The sequence below is a fragment of the Pholcus phalangioides genome, unplaced genomic scaffold, assembly GCF_987345545.1.
Source record: "Pholcus phalangioides strain wild (caught in Gottingen) unplaced genomic scaffold, Ppha-v1.0 ptg000008l_1, whole genome shotgun sequence".
Lineage (NCBI taxonomy): Eukaryota > Metazoa > Arthropoda > Arachnida > Araneae > Pholcidae > Pholcus > Pholcus phalangioides.
This window is the reverse complement of record NW_028301601.1, coordinates 37,029,301-37,050,018: the sequence shown is the minus strand read 5'-3', so window position 1 is coordinate 37,050,018 and position 20,718 is coordinate 37,029,301. Positions and strand designations below refer to the sequence as shown.

At 33.3% G+C, this 20,718-nt stretch overlaps 1 protein-coding gene across 1 annotated transcript in view; it reads right to left on the bottom strand.

Annotated features, from left to right (window-relative positions):
* Window positions 1-20,718, bottom strand: part of LOC149084236 (uncharacterized) — an 88,573-nt gene that overhangs the window by 47,700 nt on the left and 20,155 nt on the right. The window lies entirely within an intron of this gene.

Genomic DNA, 20,718 nt, shown 5'->3' with positions numbered 1-20,718 from the left:
TATGTGGTATTCGGTATTCTCCTGCTTTTCCCAAAGCCTATTGGAAACGGCCCCTGTATGTATACGTTACTGCCAAATCCCGAATTGCGGCCAGCCACTTTATGAACTGGCCGAGAGTTTTGGCCAAAGTCCGATTTGCAGAAATGATTCCGGTTTTGGCTGGCCATTTCGCGAAGTGGCTGGAGATCCCTGGCCAATGTTCGATGTGCTGATGTAAGATGGTGCGATAGGCCTCAAATACATTATTTTTTTCGGTAACGGGGCTTCGTGCTAACGGGGGATACATGGCTATATATAGTAGCTGTGGTGAATTAGCTCTATGTGACGAGAGAGAGAAAAGAGATATTTGAGAGTTAAAAAATATTTATATAATATACATAGACACATATAGTTTTTCTGTCAAAGTTTGAAGAGGGAAAAAAAGATTACCATCGTGACTACGCTATATTACATACCATACTATACACCATAGCTAACGGGGACATAATTATCACGAAAAAATACGCTAAATGGCGATAAACAAGAATCATGCCGTTTTTTTCTCGGCCATTGGGGGATCACATCCCATCAAGGATCTCCAGTCACTTCGCAAACTGGCTGGCCAAAGAACGGAATTTGAACATTGGTCAACAAAACCAGCCAATTCGCGAACTGGCCGATTTCAGTATTTCAGTATAACTGGCATTATCAGTAACATACATGTATATTCACATGTATTCATTATTCATACTACATGTATAACATACATGTAGTATGGGTTGAACTTGAGAACAAAAGACGTCATAAGCTTATTGTTGGGGTTTGTTACAATCCACCGAATAGGGATCAAAACTACATCGCCAAAATGCACGATGAAATTTCCTACATGTGTAAGCGAAAGAGGGTTCTCATACTAGGGGATTTCAATTACCCGGGTATTGATTGGGAGAACCTTTCATCTGGAAATCAGTATGAAAGAGACTTTCTTAAGTTGGTGCTCGAAAATTTTTTGTATCAGCATGTATCAGAAGCCACTAGGGGTACTGCTATTTTGGATTTAGTTCTTACTAGTTCTGAGGATCTAGTTGAACATGTTTCGGTGGGGGAAGAGTTTTCTTCCAGTGATCATCGTATCGTCAGATTTCACTGTAACTTTTCCTCGGGTAAGGTTGATAACAAAAGATTGGTTCCTTGTTTTCGGAGAACTAACTTTGATGTTTTGCGAAGAAGGTTAGCGGAAGTTTTCAAAGACCGGTTGGAATCAGTAGGGGTGGTAAGTCAATGGGAAGAATTTAGTACGAAGCTGTCCTCTGTTTTGCACGACGTCATACCCTTTGTTCGAAAAAAGCGTGTTTGTACATCACACCCTCTATGGTTCACGGATAGCGTGCGGAACCTTTATCTTGAAAAGAAAAGAGCATTCAGAGAGTATAAAAGTGGACGAGGTGACCTATCATTGTTTACTGATAAAAGAAGACTGTTGAAGAAAGCGATAAGGGATAGTAAAAAGCAAGTTGAATCTAGGTTGGCAGATAACATTGGCTCTGACCCAAAATCATTTTTTCGATACGTCAATAATGGATGTAAGGGGACAGTTGGCCCCCTCTCGATAGGAGGCTCAAAAGTAGAGAGCAATGTAGGCATGTGTAGTGCTTTCAATGACTTTTTCGCGTCGGTTTTTAATGGAGATAATGATATTCGATATACGGGTGTTGCATGGGGTAATAAAACGCTCAACGATATTCAAGTGGAAGACGTGGAGGTCCTAAATCTTCTAAGAAATGTATGTGCAAGCAAAGCACCAGGACCAGATGATATCTATCCCAGGGTTCTCAGGGAAGGTGCTAATGAATTGTTGGGGCCAGTCGCACAGATATACAGGAGTAGTGTTGCTGAGGGTATCGTCCCGAGAGATTGGAAACTGGCTAACGTTGTTCCTATATTTAAGAAGGGTAGTAGAGAAGTGGTGTCTAATTATCGTCCAGTGAGTTTGACGAGCTCCCTCTCGAAAATTTTGGAAATTATCATCAAAAGGCAGTTTGTGAAGTGGATAGACGAGAATAATGTATTGTCGGATAATCAGCATGGGTTCAGGAAGGGGAAGTCATGTGTAACTAACCTCCTTTGCTTCTATGATTACGTGACTAAGGCTTTGGGTAAGAGCAAAAATGTCGACGTTGTTTACCTTGATTTCCAGAAGGCATTCGATCGGGTCCAACATGGCAAACTCTTGAAGCGTTTACACGAGATTGGAATAGGGGGCAACTTGCTGAATTGGATAGAATCGTGGTTAAGAGATAGGTCGCAACGAGTTATGGTGAACGGGGAATTCTCTGGTTGGACAGACGTCACAAGTGGAGTTCCTCAGGGAAGTGTCCTTGGCCCCATACTTTTTTCACTTTTTATCGATAAACTCGATCAGGGTATCGATGGAATTACTAGCAAATTCGCAGATGATGTGAAGCTAATGGGGGTAATCGGGAATGAAAGCGATAGGGAGTTGCTCCAGACCAACTTAAACAAGATTGCAGCATGGGCAAATGAATGGAGCATGACGTTTAGCGTAGATAAGTGCATGGTCGCTCATTTTGGTTCGAACAACCCACGGTTCTCTTACGAGTTGAATGGTGTCACTATCCCGGATGCAACTAGAGTCACCGATTTGGGAATTCTCATTGACGAGCGACTTAAGTTTTCTGAACATTGTTCAGCGGTTGTCAAAAAATCGAATAGAATGCTTGGTCTCATTTTCAAAAAGGTCTCTTCGCGTTCTCCTAAAGTCATTCTTCCTCTTTTTCGAGGCTTAGTTCGTCCTGGACTGGAGTATGCTGTAAGGTTTTGGAGACCATACCTACAGAGGGACATAGACTTGGTTGAAGGGGTGCAGAGAAGAGCTACGCGTGTCCTTATTGGCACACAGGGCTTGAGTTATGAAGAAAGACTTCATTTTTTGAATATGTTTACATTGGATGAACGCAGGTGTCGAGGAGATATGATCGAAGTGTTCAAAATTTTCAATGGGATGGATAGGATGGACCATGAACTTTTAGTACACCGCCAATCGACTGCTTTTACAAGGGGACACCAGTATCGATTGGTGAGGGACAATGCAAGGTTATGGTGTCGCAGGGAATTTTTCTCCAATAGGGTTGTTAATAAATGGAATAGCTTACCCCCGGAGGTAGTAAATTGTAACACAATTGACACGTTTAAAAAGAAATACGATAAACATGTTGGGGTAAATCGAGAAGCTATCCATTCTTAGAATAAGACAACCATAAGTAATCTTTATGGGCATCGTATAATATTTTATCATGTGTATATATTGTTTGTAATTTGTGTTAATTGCATTTTTAATTGGGTTGCTGTATTTTTGAAACATATGACAACCATATTTTTATGGGCATCTTTTTATCAGCCACCTCGTTGGGCATTTTGCCTGTTGTGGCGTTGTATTTGTATTTGTATTTGTATTTGTATTCAAATAAGTATACACGGAACCATAGTGGGTGAAAATCATAAAATCCGGTATTTTTCTCGATGGAATATGGTCAGGCAACTATGGATAAAATGACCTGAAGTTTTAGTATATAATTGATTACAAATAATATTTTTCATAGTTAAAAGGTTTTGAAAACGTCAACATCGGTTATAAAGAAAAAAATCCCTTGGAATCTTCGATATCGTTATAATTGAGCTTCATCGTGTAGTTTTTCATACGTTACGACTTTACTTTAATATATATATATATATATTTATCGACTAATTGGGAAACTGGCCTCATATTAAGTTTAGTTTAAACCTTCATAAAGAACAAAAGTATCGAAATTCCGATACAGTGTGCTTGGTACCATGACCAATTTTCGGCTTTTCTCCAAGTTCAGAGAAACGAGATTGAAAACCCTAATTGAAATAGGTCATCACAAAATAAACACCAGTTTGTGGAAACAGACCCACAAACACAAAAGCTACTATCACCCCCCCCCCCCCGATTTTCACCAAGTGTCGCGGCAACTCAACCAATGAAACATGAACCTTAAGAACCGTGAATCAATTCGAAACTTAAAAAAAGAAAAATAGAACGTTTCTCTCTCGGCATCAAGATACTACGAGGCATATTCACACTTCAATGCATCGAATCAATAGAAGTGACACTCGATAGTATCATATAAATAGCAGTTACGTTGTAGGTCGAGTTGGTAATCAAATAAAAAGATATCGAGCCTGACATGCTGTCCCTACTAATTTTTGGTGTCTGTTTTCTTTGCTACTAGAGGCGGATTTATATGATTTTGGGCCGCCTGTAGGCTCCATATATTTTGCCGCACTTTTCCCATTTTAATCCAATTTTCTGGACCTCTTGTTTCTCAAATTTGCCACTCTGAACTTTCACCGGCCCTTGTCTTCAACACACTCTGTTGGCTATTCACATGCTTGCACACTCTTTTGATCACTCGCATGCATGCAAACTCTATAGGTCGCTCACCGACCTGGCCCCTTACTCTCACTCTTTTGATCACTCACATGTTAGTAAACTCTCTTGGTCTTTTAGTCAGGGAGCAACAGGCCTGCAAACGGTACAAGTATTCAATCATTACACTTCACTTCTAAAATATAGATGGCAGCACTGAGAAATCACACACAACACTAGATACGCACTCAGACTGTTAGGCACACACACACACTTACACTTCCGGTACAACTCACTAGGTAATAAATTGCCCATGACGATAGATAGACCTGAGTTGCGCTCGGTTTGAAAGAAAAAAAGAGAAGGTGGTCTTTTGGTCTTTCAATGAGCTGATCCCTTGTTCGCTAGGCCACTCACATGCTTGCAAAATCTTTAGGTCACTCACTGACCTGGTCTTGCTTTCTGTAGATCACTCTTTTTTGGTCACTCGCATGCTTTCAAGTTCTGTAGGTCAATATTTTGATCACTCCTATGCTTGCAAACTCTTTTTTGATCGCTCATCCCCCTGCCCTTGCTCTCTAGTCCCTAACACACTTGCAAACTCTATTGGTCACTCTCTGACGTTGTCCTTTGCTCTCTAGGTAGCTCACTGGCATATATAGCCGCACAAAACCCCCCATTCATATCGCCATACAGCAATTTACTACCGATAGAGTTGGGTCGATAATGAAGGCACCATCTATCGGTGGTCACTTCTGGTTCATCGGGAATTCATGTGGTAGACGAGCATCTTACCGCAAAACCTCTTGGGTGCAACCCCCATTAACCTCACTCTCTAGGTCACTCGTTTGGTCCCTCACTGACGTAGTCGCTCATTTTCTACAATCTACACTCAGCACAGAGGCGGATTTATGATTTTACCGCCTGTGGGCAATGCGAAGTTTTTCGCCTTTCTCCCATTCTACAACCTGATCAATCATCTCTCGAATATACCACTCCAGACTCGTGAGGACCACCCCTTAAACCCCCCCCCCTCCCCGTAAATACACTTTTGATGGAACGCTATGTATTCTCTAACTTTTTGGAAACTTTCCTTACTGAGCTGTTTTATTTTAATTCATTTTATTCTACTGTATTTTATGTCGTGGATACATGTTGGTATTTTCCAATTGATTCCCATGAAAGCAACAGAATATCCTTGGATGGAACTACGACTTGAAAGAAAAAAAAAGATGGCTTTTCTTGTCACATTGCTGTAGCCCTTTGTCTTTTTTCGGTGCTATTGCCGATAATGACAGGGTTGATGTTAGTAGAGAATACCTCCTACCAATTTTCGTATAACCATCAATGGAAATGACCAAGAAAACGTAAGAATTTTTTTTTTTTTTGCTTTTGGAATTCCTAACTTATAGTTGTGTGACTTCTACAATACAGTATTTGGTTCCCGTTGGTCGTTAAGGTAGAGAAAAAGAGAAAGGGGTTTGACAGAAGAAAAAAAATCTCTAAAAAGATTTAGTTAAGGATGGCGGCTGCGTGTACGAAAAGATAAAGAGAGAGAGTTTTTTTAGAGGCTGGGAAGAAAATTGTAGGTTTTGTGTACCATCAAAGAACGTATTGTATAAATTTTTTCTCCTCGAACTTTTCTTTCATTTCTCCATAAACACACGCCCTTTTCCTCACTTGACAGAAGAAAAAACACATTTCCGAGAGAAACATGAAACAAAACTTAGATTGCTTAAGAACAGTTTCTGTGACGTGGAAAATAAGTCGAAACATTGGCCATCAATATTGATAATAGTCCTCGTGGTGCTACTACAGTCGAATGCCGATATAGCGAAAATCTCGTTTTAACGAGCACGTGCCTAATCCCCCAGATAAGTTTACATAGGAATAATGCAAAAAAATGGAATTTTTTTATAACGAAATTTCGTTACAACGAAGTGATTTCTCCGGTCTCTTAGAGTTCGTTATAACGGGATTCGACTGTATTATTTTGCTTTAAATTGTTTCAAATTGCGTTTTGTAACTCGGCCAGCATCCGTCAACGAAAGTAGAGAATGAAATTATAGTGAATTCCAATACACGCACACGCAGGCACACATTTATAGCATTAACAAAGTAGTTAATAGGATATGGATGCTTAAGAAGATTATTCATACTCTTGAATACAGCGTGCCCAGGAAGTTCCAGGAATTTTCTTGTCAACTCATGGTTACAAAAACATACTGTCAATTAAAAAAATATCCAAATAACGTACCCATTTTAGATTTGTCACTCATTGTACTAAGTGCCGTTTACGAACTGAAAAACGAAATAGTTAATTTTTATTAATTTTCTAATACGCTGCCCGTGTTGCTCGTGTACTCTAAATTCTAATAAGAAAGTTGTCGTCCTGTCTCTTCTGAGCCGAACAAAAAAAATCATGTCTTTAAGTGCAATATTAGCCGAGATATTTAAATCTAAAAATCACTGAATAAGAGGCAAAGAACAACATACATTAAAAGAAAACCTCAGGGGCAAAAATCGGAACATTCTTTTGCAGTTGCAGTTTATTAAAACTTTTCTAAATTCTGAGGTTCCCTCTTAACTTTCAATCAGCAACATCTCTCAGCGGATATTGCACTTGGCAACATAGAATTTTATTGTTTTGGGCTCAAGTTAAACAAGGCAGCTACTTTTTAATTGAAAATTAGAGGAGAGGATGACCGTATAAAAAATAAAATTTTGTAACTCGGTTACATGTACGTACCCCCTAGTAATACGAACGACATATCTAAAATGAACACGATTTGGAGATAATTTTTCTAATTAGAAGAATGTTTCTATAACCCACGGTTGAGAAAAAAAAAAAGGCTTAGGTAAGGATATTCTAGGCTCACACTGTATTGTGTCATTACTGGTTCTTTATACTTCTTATATCACTAGACTTTACTCATTCATGGATAATGTTTTCGCGAGGAGAAAAATGAAATGTGAAAAAAAAAGCATGAAAAATTGTGTGGAAACAAATTAGGCATAAAAAGCCGGGAAAAGTAAAAAAATTGTGAGAAGAAAATTAAAACAATAATAGTAAATAAATACAGAAAAATGCGCAAGTATTCAGAAGAGAAAATTAAAATGAAGAAAAATATGGAAGAATTCTAAGAAAATGAAAGAAAAATGTGCAAGAATATTTTTATTTTTCATTTATTCCATTTATTATTGAGTAGAAAATAAAATAAACAATTCAAGAATTCTCCAAGGGAAAATAAGATAAAAATGAGCAGGAATTCTGAGAAGAAAATAAAGCAAATAAAAATATATAAGAAGTTTGAAGATAAAATAAAATATGCAAGAAATCTGACGAGAAAAATAAGAACATGGAAAATATGAAAAATTCTGTGAAAAAAAAATGTAAACAAAATAAGAGATGAAAATTCCAAAAAAAAAATATATAAGAAAATTTGCAAAATTTTAAAAAGAGAAAATCCAATCTGGGAAAAGAGATATATAATTCCGGGGGGGGGGGCACAAGAAGAAGATGTAAATTCCAAGGACAATTTGCTGAATTCCGAGGATAAATGTAAAATCCAGGTAAAGGTGGAAAATAACTCAAATGACCTTGGATTGTAGGGATCAATGCATAGTATATACGCATTAGTTTCAATTTAAACTTCATTTTGTGTTGCGTTCCCAAAAAAATTCATTGGATGTAATATTCATAAAATTTAAATCAATTTCGAGGATGAAAATAAATTGTCATTTTTTACTAATTTATTCCCTATGGCATACCAATGTTTATTCTAAAGAAATTTATGGAAAAAAATGTCATGGAAATGCAATCAAGTGTGGCATCTAAAATAATGATGAATATATGAAATGGTTGAATAGTTAATATATATGTATATTATCCACAAGGATGAGGATTTCGTTCAATGGAAAGCCTTGAATAACTCTCCAAACCTTGAAGATATAGCGTGAAAGGATCATTTCATCAGTATGAAAATATTATTATCATCCAATCCACCGCTACTGGCCGACTCTCGCTATTTACACTTGACACGCAAGTTCAACTCGGTACATAAATACGCATGCAATGCACTGCGCCAGATGGCTGACGGCCTTTTTGCGTGATTCTGGGCCATCTGGTCAGCAGTCGGTGCTCATTGGGGGAAAGAGAGTGTGCCATGATGTGGCAGATGGCTTTCTTCCCCCCCCCCACCCCGGTAGACTTTTATGGAGTCGTTATGAAGAGGGTGCCACTGGGGTGACTTTGTAACTTGAAGATCGCCAAACACCGATCAGAGAAGAACTGTTATTCTTACCAGAAGAAAAATTGGATGGAAAAATGGAAAAGAAGAAAAATGGAAATGGCAAAAAGTACAGGATGATTCACTTTGGACTTCTCAGGGTCGCTCTAAGAGGTGTGCGACAAGTGCGGTCGTGCGAGTCCCATGCTTTGTGGGAAGACGTGGGGGGGGGGGCTACTATCATAATAATAGAAATTAAAAAATTAGGGATCACATTCTTTTTTCTGTATGAATAAAACAAGCGGTCTGAACTTCAATTATAAACATTATAAACATATGAAAATTAATATTTAAGGAAACTTATTAATCTCGCAAAAGAGCCATAGGTACGAAAAGGCAGGCGTGTGTGTGTGTATACCCAGGCTTCAAATTCACCCTCTTTGTACATCCAGATTCATGGGGGGGGGGGAGGAGATAGATGTTTGTTTGCTCCACGTGACTAAGCCCAGCATTACACTATAAAAGTTTGATAAAAATTCTTTTATAAACCTTGAAAAATGCAACGAAGAAGCACATTTGTTACATTCGAGCGAACTTCACTGATCCGCCTATTGGTTGCATTTTCTAGAATGTAACCAATAATCTTATTGGTAGCATTTTTCGTTTTATAAAAGTACTTTTATTAAACTTTTATAGTGTAATCCTGGTCGCAATGTATTTTTGTTCCTATTTGTGGACCAAAGACCCATTCTGTGGTTACCTTTTTCATTAACTCTGGAATTATTTCTCTCAATGTTTCTGGGATTATTTATTTCAGAAAATCTGATTTTTTTTTCATTAATTCGGAGTTTCCGTCAATTCTGGAATTATTTTTTTTCATTAATTTTTTATGGATGCCAGAATTATTTCTTAAAGTTATTTTTCTTATAATTAATTCTGCAATTTCAAATTTTTATTATGGTTCTCAGGTTCTTCCATTAAATCTTAATTTTCTTTAGCTTTGAAATCATTACTTTCATTAATTTTAAAATGTTCTTCAATTTCGAATTTTCAATAATTTTTTGTTAATTTATATTTTATTGCTTGTTTATATTTTCTCATGGATAGAGTGAATCCCCTCTTTTGCAGACACTGGCTGTACAAAAAAATTCGTCCGTAAAAGAGGGTCGACAGTTGAGATGGAATAAACTGTATTTTTCAGCATTCCTGCAATAATGTATGCATTTTCGGCTGCCGATTTCTTTCCTCATCAAAAATATAAATTAGGCTAGGGTGTTTCCAAACATTTTTGTCACCCCGAAATTGCCTGGTAAGGGCGTCTTTGGGACTTGTGACTCAAAAAAAAAATGTCCTTACCCGATTGAATCATTGACACCAAGACCTCTTGTAGTCTAAAATGGCATCGTAGATACCCAGTCACCCAAATGCGATCAAATTAAACTAATTATTATTATTATTTTCAATCGATAACACCGGCTATTATTCAAGAGAAAAAAATTACAAGTTCATTAACCGTAACTATTCAAATTACTTTTATTTTTTTTTATATTCAGTTCGGACTCAAATAATAATACGTATATAGCTGAGAAAAAATAACAACTACGAAAGACACTCATGCGTGTATACTATTTTCCTCGTAATACAGTATGCGGTATATATGCAGTCGCTTTATAGAGCATGAACTCCCCCATGCACACATTCACTAAATTACCTATTTATCTATCGAGTAATTAGGTAGACAAATTACAAAAAAAAAGGTTCTTGAATTAATCTATATTCCCTTGAACGTATTGTTTTATAGTAAACGCAAGAAAATTAATACTGAGCACTAAAAAAATGCGTGTAATTGTTCTTGCTTCAAATGCTGATACACAAGCTATAAGGTTGATCGATTCGACGAATTCGTTCTTTATTCCACGCTCGTGGTATCATCTTTTATTTGTCTCAAGAACATTGAGATTTAAGAATAAATTAATGTAAACGAAATAAAAAAGAATTAAAATTAAAAGCAGAGTAATTCGATAACGGAAGGTTTATCTGTTTGTTTTGGTTCTTGTAATTAAGTTTAGTAGAATAAATATGATTAAGCGGGGATAGAGATTCTATTATAGGAGCAAACTGTCAAACTCGGTTTTAATGGCAATAATTGGTAGTCGAAACTGATTCCCCATAAAGAGTATTGATAAACCTTGCTTTTATAACGCCGATGAAAACGCAATGACTTCATATTTAATTAAGACATTTCTTGTCGCTTTTGCTTCCTTTTTTTATGGATTTTTCCCAAGGAATTCCTAGAAATATGGTTCATCACATTGAGGCAATCTTTTTGTTCTTCTATTAAAAGGCTTAATGTTGAAAAAATAAATAAATAAACAGGAATTCTCATGTTTTCCTGTAACTTTGACGGTCTCGACTTCTTTTTTTTTAATAAAAGTGTTTTTCAACAAAGCTTATCTTAGCTAGGGTGAAATACTTGATTTGAGATTTTTGGGGTTTTTTTCCCGAGCCCAATGAGTAGTATGGGCCCCACTCCACCGCCGGAAGTGACGTCACACTTCCGGTGTTGAGATATAGTACGAGGTGCCTTATCTCTTTTCCGGTGTTAAGTGGCAGCTGTTGTTAATTAAATGACTTCCGGTGTTGAGATATAGTACGAGGTATCTACTATAGTACGAGATGTATAATTACAAATTATCTCTTTTCCGGTCATTAAGTGACATCTGCTGTTAATTAAGCAACTTCCGGTGTTTATCAAATGACTTCTGTTGTCTATTAGGTGACCTACGCTGTTTATCTCTACAGAATGCCGACATCCGGTCATTAAGTGGCATCTGCTTTCGATTAAGAGACTTCCGGTGTCTTATCTCTACAGAATGACGACATCCGGTGTTTATTAAGTGACATCTGTTGTTAATTATCCGACTTCCGGTGTTTATTAGGTGACCTCCGTTGTTTATCTCTACAGAATGCCGACTTCCGGTGTTTAATAAGTGACATCTGTTGTTCATTACGTGACTTCCGGTGTCTTATCTCAATTCCGGTGTTTATTAAGTGACATCTGTTGCTCATTAAGCGACTTCCGGTGTCTTATCTCAATTCCGGTGTTTATTAAGTGACATCTGTTATTCATTAAATGACTTCCGGTGTTTATTAAGAGACTTCCGGCGTTTATTAAGTGACATCTGTTGTTCATTAAACGACTTCCGGTGTCTTATCTCTACTGTTTTCTATTAAGAGACTTCCTGTGTCTTATCGCCATTATTTTTTACTTCTGTGTTGACTTATTTCTATTGGTAATTAGGGACTACGGATCATTGAGGACTACGGACGCTGTAAATATTTTTGACAAGCTTCTAGACGTATCGAGTGACTATATTTTGAAAAAACGGGACATTTCACTCCAGAGCGTTTCCACCATCTAAGAGGGGGCTTTTGTCCTAATTTCCGGTTTTTGCCAGAATTCTCACCTTGTCTCGGCACTTCCCGTCTCTTTCCTTCCCCCAATGATATGTGTTTTGACGACGTTATGTTACGACTTTAAAGCATGTCTTTACGCCCCTGTTATCACTGTTATTCGCTGATGTATTTATGTTCTCTTACTTATCCCTCTAGCTGACAGTGTTCAACCACATAGAAGGCATCCGTGCAAAGAAAGGATCCGAAAATTTTAGCAGTTCCTTTTATTCCAATTTGATTGTATTATGATTTCAAACGTATCCTAAAACAATGTATTTAGAAAAAAGAAAAATATCTAGTTAAGAATCTCAAATTTATTTACAAATCAAACTTCTATTTATATCAGACTTGTCTCAGTAAATAGTTTGCATTATGTTGTTTGTCAGTCGTTATAACTATTTTTTCCAACTTGCTTCTCACCATACAATTTTTTTCTAATTCGCTGTCGATCTACTGTATTGCCGTTAACGCTGAATCGTTTTAAAATAAGAAACATTGTAGAAAAATTGAGAATTAAAAACGATTTAAAACAAATTTTAAAAAAGTAAAATAAAAATGACGTTTTATATAAAAAAATTAATCGAAATAAGTCTTCAAAACAATAAAAATAAGATATAATTACAGAAATAAATAATTTTGAACGACTAAAAATAATAATCTAATATAAATAAAATAACAAAAGTAATGAAAAAATGAAACATGAAATAGTAACGATGAAAAAAAAATAAAGGAGTGAAAAAACTAACAATGAAAATAAAATGATTACACAAACATAATAAAAATCAAATAGATAAAATAATTACGATGAGTAAATTAAATAAAGAATTAAAAAATAACAAAAGAACGAATAAAACTAATGTTAAAATTTGAATAATTAAAAAATTAAATGAAATAAAATAAAATGATAATACAAATAAAATAACAAAGACAAAAATCCAATAGATAAGATAAAGACATGAAAAAAAAAAAAAAAAAAAAAAAAAAAAAAAAAAAAAAAAAAAAAAAAAAAAAAAAAAAAAAAAAATTGAATAAATAAATGCAAAAACTATCAATAAAATTAACATAGCGGTAGTAAGAATAACAATGAAATTAAAATATTAAATGATTAATAAAATGAAGCAAAAACAAATGAAAATAAAAAATAATAATACTATGAAATAAATAAAATACAAACATAAATAGCTGTATTAACAACTGAAAAAATAAAACAGATCAAAATAATTAACTATGAGATGGTTGTTTGAATATATATTCTTACTAAATTTAAATGTATTCGAATGTGTTTCTCACCAAGCACCCTCGCTGCATACAACGATTTCAATATAACATTACTGAATTCTTCAGCGGAAACTTCATAGAGATTTTCATCACCACACTATAAACATTCAATTTTTCCTGATTTGAAGAAAGATTTTGCTGATTATATTCAAATACAAATACAACGCCACAACAGGCAAAATGCCCAAAGAGGTGGCTGAGAAAAAGATGCCCATAAAAATATTCTTGCAGCATTATTCCTTAGATATCACTGTTCCATACCATACATATGCACAAACATCTAAAGTGCACGCAGTCAACTGCTACCATTCACTGAAACGAACATTTTCTTAAAAGACGAGAGGAGAGGTTTCGGTTACTGATGACAATGATAAAGGCTAAAAAAAAATAAACTGCGGTTTCTGTTATGATGTGTGTCAACTAAAGAGTGGACATCCTTCATGACATTGGTGCGAGAAAGAATAAAAGTTACAATGTTCTCAGAAGCAAGTGTGTGTAACCAATAAAATAATTATACTCTAAGAAAAGGGATAAAAAAACATTAAAAGTGATAAAAACGATTGAAAAAAAATTCAATATGAAAGTCAACTACCAATATGAGTCTCTTTTTTTACTATTTCTAAATCGCATGTCATATCATAACTTAGAATGACTATATTATTAACTGAGCATTATTTCTCTCTAAATTATTTAGTAGGAATCTTTCATTCATTATTCCTTTCGTAAAAGTTCTCAGTGAATGCTTTCCCAAAACATTTTTTGGTTTTCAATCTTTGATTCGGTTATACTCGATTTTTTTTTCTTGATGAAGGACTGAATTCTCAGTGGTTATCCTCTCATTCAGTTTACTATCTTTTACTAATTTTGACACATTCCACTTCAAATCAAATTGAATTTGTTCTTTTTATACATGCAGAAAAAGGTGAATTTATGAGAAACATGTTTACCATCTAGAGGCACCGAAGATTAAGCAAATTACGTTATAATTAAGGAAATAAATAAAATAAACAAAATATTAAAAAAAACGCACAACATTAGCAAGACAGAATTATTAATGTCAAATAAAAAATATAAAATAGACAAAGAAAAACACATACAAACACAACATAAATAAGACAAAATTCTTATCTTATGATGAAAAGTGCAAAAGAAACAAGGCTTTAAACATTGAAACAAGACAGATTTTACATTTACTTTCACACAAAATTACAAGATTTAACGAAATGAAATGATTTTTTATACATAAATTATTCTTCTTAGATTATTTTCATTTTTTCATATATTCAACGGAATGGGTTAAATCTCGTTTTTCTAGTTTTTCATAGATTTCACAGCGATGTTCAAGGCCTCACCTAACCGTTATGCTTTAAAACGAATCAATTAATTGGTTTGTTCTCCGACTACCAAACAAGAGCAGCAATACTAAAGTTAAAAATTTCCATATTTATCTAATATTGTAAAATACACTTTGTTAGAGTTTTTTCAAATCCGGAGTAACTACGTCGATTGCATGTATTCTTTTCAAACAAATCAAGACGAATCTTCCGTATTAATTCTCTTCTCATACGGTGGTTATGAATTCATTTTTCTCTCATCTTTGAAATTACATAGGTTTCGATGTGATTCGCATATGATGGTTAGCTATGTATTTGTTCTCATACATTTCTGCATTTGTTTTGTCCATAGCTTTGATATTGCAATCATTTGCATCCATACTGCAATTTTCAACTTCTCTATTCCCGCGAAATCAAAGGGATTTTACTAAGATCATCGATTCATCCAACGTCTTTTAACTCATACTCTGGCTTGTTTTTTTCTCTACTCCATAATATATTTTCCACTTTTATATTTAAACCCAAATTAACTTCCATTTTCTAAACTAAATTTTTCTAATGGATTTGGATTCATACAATTTTCGAATGATGTTCAATATGATGAGATTTAATTCAGCTCTTTCACGTGACATTCTTTCAATGCATTAATTTATTTCCATACATTTTACCTGATTTTTCAAATTACCAATTTTTTTGATAAAAACACACTTATGTATAACTTTTCTGTATCATCTTTACCAATTAAAACAGAAAACCTTGATCGTTTTGAGTTACTAAAATACGGATTCGATTATTTTACTCTTTGTAGGCCTATACAAACTCAAACTTATATTTGGATCTCATCATTCGCTATGTTTCAAAGAATTATTTTTAGATAAAACTTGCATTTTCGATAAAAACAAATTTGCGTCAAGGTTTCTTTCTGCAATTTCTCTAATGTTTATTATCTCTGTATGGTTTTTTATTGTAAGCAAACAAATACACACACATACACATTACACAAATACGGGCCAATAACACACGAAAAGGAATTCAGAAGAAAAAGAAAAAAAGACATACACATATAACGAATATACACCATGTGGCCTCAAGGGACAGAATTTGAGAGTTTTTTGTCATGAATTTTATGAGTCTCAGCTATCAGCTAAATGACATCGAGACTTGATAACTCCCATCTCGAACATCATATCAATTACGAAACACCCATATCATTAAATACACAGTGATTCTCACCCATATGACCATTAATGCTGGGGATTATACTTTGATTACGACAAATTTTATCACTTTAAATTCACTTGAAACGTATATGCACCTGGTAAAAAATTTAATTCCCTCCTTCCCCCGTACAAGACTATTGAAAAAGACGATTAAGTCAGCAACATTTGTGCGTCATTCTTAACTTCAAGAATTTTGAAGTCCTATATTACGACACGATCTTAACCATTCGATGGGTTTATCATCCAAGATTGTCGTTTAGGACAGATACAAATAAGGTGAAAAAAAGGCGTATCATCAATATAGTGGAAGAGAAATCATTAACTACACAAGTATTACAGTGGGTTTATTCAGTAAAATAGTTAGTATGCTTTAAAAAAAAGGAATAAAAGAAAACATTAAAAAATTATAAAGAAACGCTAAAATTGGCAAAATCATTGAAAATGATCAAAAATACACTGAAAATTGAAAATTATAGAAAAACATTAAAAGTTAAAAATATGATGAAAAATTTCAATGTCTTGGACAAAAAGTGTGTTTGCCTTATCCTTGCAAAGGATTACGAACAAAAATTATTGTGTTAAAAATTATTTTTGTTCGTAATCCTTTGCAAGGATAAGGCAAGCACACTTTTTGTCCAAGACATTGAAATTTTTCATCATATTTTTAACTTTTAATGTTTTTCTATAATTTTCAATTTTCAGTGTATTTTTGATCATTTTCAATGATTTTGCCAATTTTAGCGTTTCTTTATAATTTTTTAATGTTTTCTTTTATTCCTTTTTTTTAAAGCATACTAACTATTTTACTGAATAAACCCACTGTAATACTTGTGTAGTTAATGATTTCTCTTCCACTATATTGATGATACGCCTTTTTTTCACCTTATTTGTATCTGTCCTAAACGACAATCTTGGATGATAAACCCATCGAATGGTTAAGATCGTGTCGTAATATAGGACTTCAAAATTCTTGAAGTTAAGAATGACGCACAAATGTTGCTGACTTAATCGTCTTTTTCAATAGTCTTGTACGGGGGAAGGAGGGAATTAAATTTTTTACCAGGTGCATATACGTTTCAAGTGAATTTAAAGTGATAAAATTTGTCGTAATCAAAGTATAATCCCCAGCATTAATGGTCATATGGGTGAGAATCACTGTGTATTTAATGATATGGGTGTTTCGTAATTGATATGATGTTCGAGATGGGAGTTATCAAGTCTCGATGTCATTTAGCTGATAGCTGAGACTCATAAAATTCATGACAAAAAACTCTCAAATTCTGTCCCTTGAGGCCACATGGTGTATATTCGTTATATGTGTATGTCTTTTTTTCTTTTTCTTCTGAATTCCTTTTCGTGTGTTATTGGCCCGTATTTGTGTAATGTGTATGTGTGTGTATTTGTTTGCTTACAATAAAAAACCATACAGAGATAATAAACATTAGAGAAATTGCAGAAAGAAACCTTGACGCAAATTTGTTTTTATCGAAAATGCAAGTTTTATCTAAAAATAATTCTTTGAAACATAGCGAATGATGAGATCCAAATATAAGTTTGAGTTTGTATAGGCCTACAAAGAGTAAAATAATCGAATCCGTATTTTAGTAACTCAAAACGATCAAGGTTTTCTGTTTTAATTGGTAAAGATGATACAGAAAAGTTATACATAAGTGTGTTTTTATCAAAAAAATTGGTAATTTGAAAAATCAGGTAAAATGTATGGAAATAAATTAATGCATTGAAAGAATGTCACGTGAAAGAGCTGAATTAAATCTCATCATATTGAACATCATTCGAAAATTGTATGAATCCAAATCCATTAGAAAAATTTAGTTTAGAAAATGGAAGTTAATTTGGGTTTAAATATAAAAGTGGAAAATATATTATGGAGTAGAGAAAAAAACAAGCCAGAGTATGAGTTAAAAGACGTTGGATGAATCGATGATCTTAGTAAAATCCCTTTGATTTCGCGGGAATAGAGAAGTTGAAAATTGCAGTATGGATGCAAATGATTGCAATATCAAAGCTATGGACAAAACAAATGCAGAAATGTATGAGAACAAATACATAGCTAACCATCATATGCGAATCACATCGAAACCTATGTAATTTCAAAGATGAGAGAAAAATGAATTCATAACCACCGTATGAGAAGAGAATTAATACGGAAGATTCGTCTTGATTTGTTTGAAAAGAATACATGCAATCGACGTAGTTACTCCGGATTTGAAAAAACTCTAACAAAGTGTATTTTACAATATTAGATAAATATGGAAATTTTTAACTTTAGTATTGCTGCTCTTGTTTGGTAGTCGGAGAACAAACCAATTAATTGATTCGTTTTAAAGCATAACGGTTAGGTGAGGCCTTGAACATCGCTGTGAAATCTATGAAAAACTAGAAAAACGAGATTTAACCCATTCCGTTGAATATATGAAAAAATGAAAATAATCTAAGAAGAATAATTTATGTATAAAAAATCATTTCATTTCGTTAAATCTTGTAATTTTGTGTGAAAGTAAATGTAAAATCTGTCTTGTTTCAATGTTTAAAGCCTTGTTTCTTTTGCACTTTTCATCATAAGATAAGAATTTTGTCTTATTTATGTTGTGTTTGTATGTGTTTTTCTTTGTCTATTTTATATTTTTTATTTGACATTAATAATTCTGTCTTGCTAATGTTGTGCGTTTTTTTTAATATTTTGTTTATTTTATTTATTTCCTTAATTATAACGTAATTTGCTTAATCTTCGGTGCCTCTAGATGGTAAACATGTTTCTCATAAATTCACCTTTTTCTGCATGTATAAAAAGAACAAATTCAATTTGATTTGAAGTGGAATGTGTCAAAATTAGTAAAAGATAGTAAACTGAATGAGAGGATAACCACTGAGAATTCAGTCCTTCATCAAGAAAAAAAAATCGAGTATAACCGAATCAAAGATTGAAAACCAAAAAATGTTTTGGGAAAGCATTCACTGAGAACTTTTACGAAAGGAATAATGAATGAAAGATTCCTACTAAATAATTTAGAGAGAAATAATGCTCAGTTAATAATATAGTCATTCTAAGTTATGATATGACATGCGATTTAGAAATAGTAAAAAAAGAGACTCATATTGGTAGTTGACTTTCATATTGAATTTTTTTTCAATCGTTTTTATCACTTTTAATGTTTTTTTATCCCTTTTCTTAGAGTATAATTATTTTATTGGTTACACACACTTGCTTCTGAGAACATTGTAACTTTTATTCTTTCTCGCACCAATGTCATGAAGGATGTCCACTCTTTAGTTGACACACATCATAACAGAAACCGCAGTTTATTTTTTTTTAGCCTTTATCATTGTCATCAGTAACCGAAACCTCTCCTCTCGTCTTTTAAGAAAATGTTCGTTTCAGTGAATGGTAGCAGTTGACTGCGTGCACTTTAGATGTTTGTGCATATGTATGGTATGGAACAGTGATATCTAAGGAATAATGCTGCAAGAATATTTTTATGGGCATCTTTTTCTCAGCCACCTCTTTGGGCATTTTGCCTGTTGTGGCGTTGTATTTGTATTTGAATATAATCAGCAAAATCTTTCTTCAAATCAGGAAAAATTGAATGTTTATAGTGTGGTGATGAAAATCTCTATGAAGTTTCCGCTGAAGAATTCAGTAATGTTATATTGAAATCGTTGTATGCAGCGAGGGTGCTTGGTGAGAAACACATTCGAATACATTTAAATTTAGTAAGAATATATATTCAAACAACCATCTCATAGTTAATTATTTTGATCTGTTTTATTTTTTCAGTTGTTAATACAGCTATTTATGTTTGTATTTTATTTATTTCATAGTATTATTATTTTTTATTTTCATTTGTTTTTGCTTCATTTTATTAATCATTTAATATTTTAATTTCATTGTTATTCTTACTACCGCTATGTTAATTTTATTGATAGTTTTTGCATTTATTTATTCAATTTTTTTTTTTCATGTCTTTATCTTATCTATTGGATTTTTGTCTTTGTTATTTTATTTGTATTATCATTTTATTTTATTTCATTTAATTTTTTAATTATTCAAATTTTAACATTAGTTTTATTCGTTCTTTTGTTATTTTTTAATTCTTTATTTAATTTACTCATCGTAATTATTTTATCTATTTGATTTTTATTATGTTTGTGTAATCATTTTATTTTCATTGTTAGTTTTTTCACTCCTTTATTTTTTTTTCATCGTTACTATTTCATGTTTCATTTTTTCATTACTTTTGTTATTTTATTTATATTAGATTATTATTTTTAGTCGTTCAAAATTATTTATTTCTGTAATTATATCTTATTTTTATTGTTTTGAAGACTTATTTCGATTAATTTTTTTATATAAAACGTCATTTTTATTTTACTTTTTTAAAATTTGTTTTAAATCGTTTTTAATTCTCAATTTTTCTACAATGTTTCTTATTTTAAAACGATTCAGCGTTAACGGCAATACAGTAGATCGACAGCGAATTAGAAAAAAATTGTATGGTGAGAAGCAAGTTGGAAAAAATAGTTATAACGACTGACAAACAACATAATGCAAACTATTTACTGAGACAAGTCTGATATAAATAGAAGTTTGATTTGTAAATAAATTTGAGATTCTTAACTAGATATTTTTCTTTTTTCTAAATACATTGTTTTAGGATACGTTTGAAATCATAATACAATCAAATTGGAATAAAAGGAACTGCTAAAATTTTCGGATCCTTTCTTTGCACGGATGCCTTCTATGTGGTTGAACACTGTCAGCTAGAGGGATAAGTAAGAGAACATAAATACAT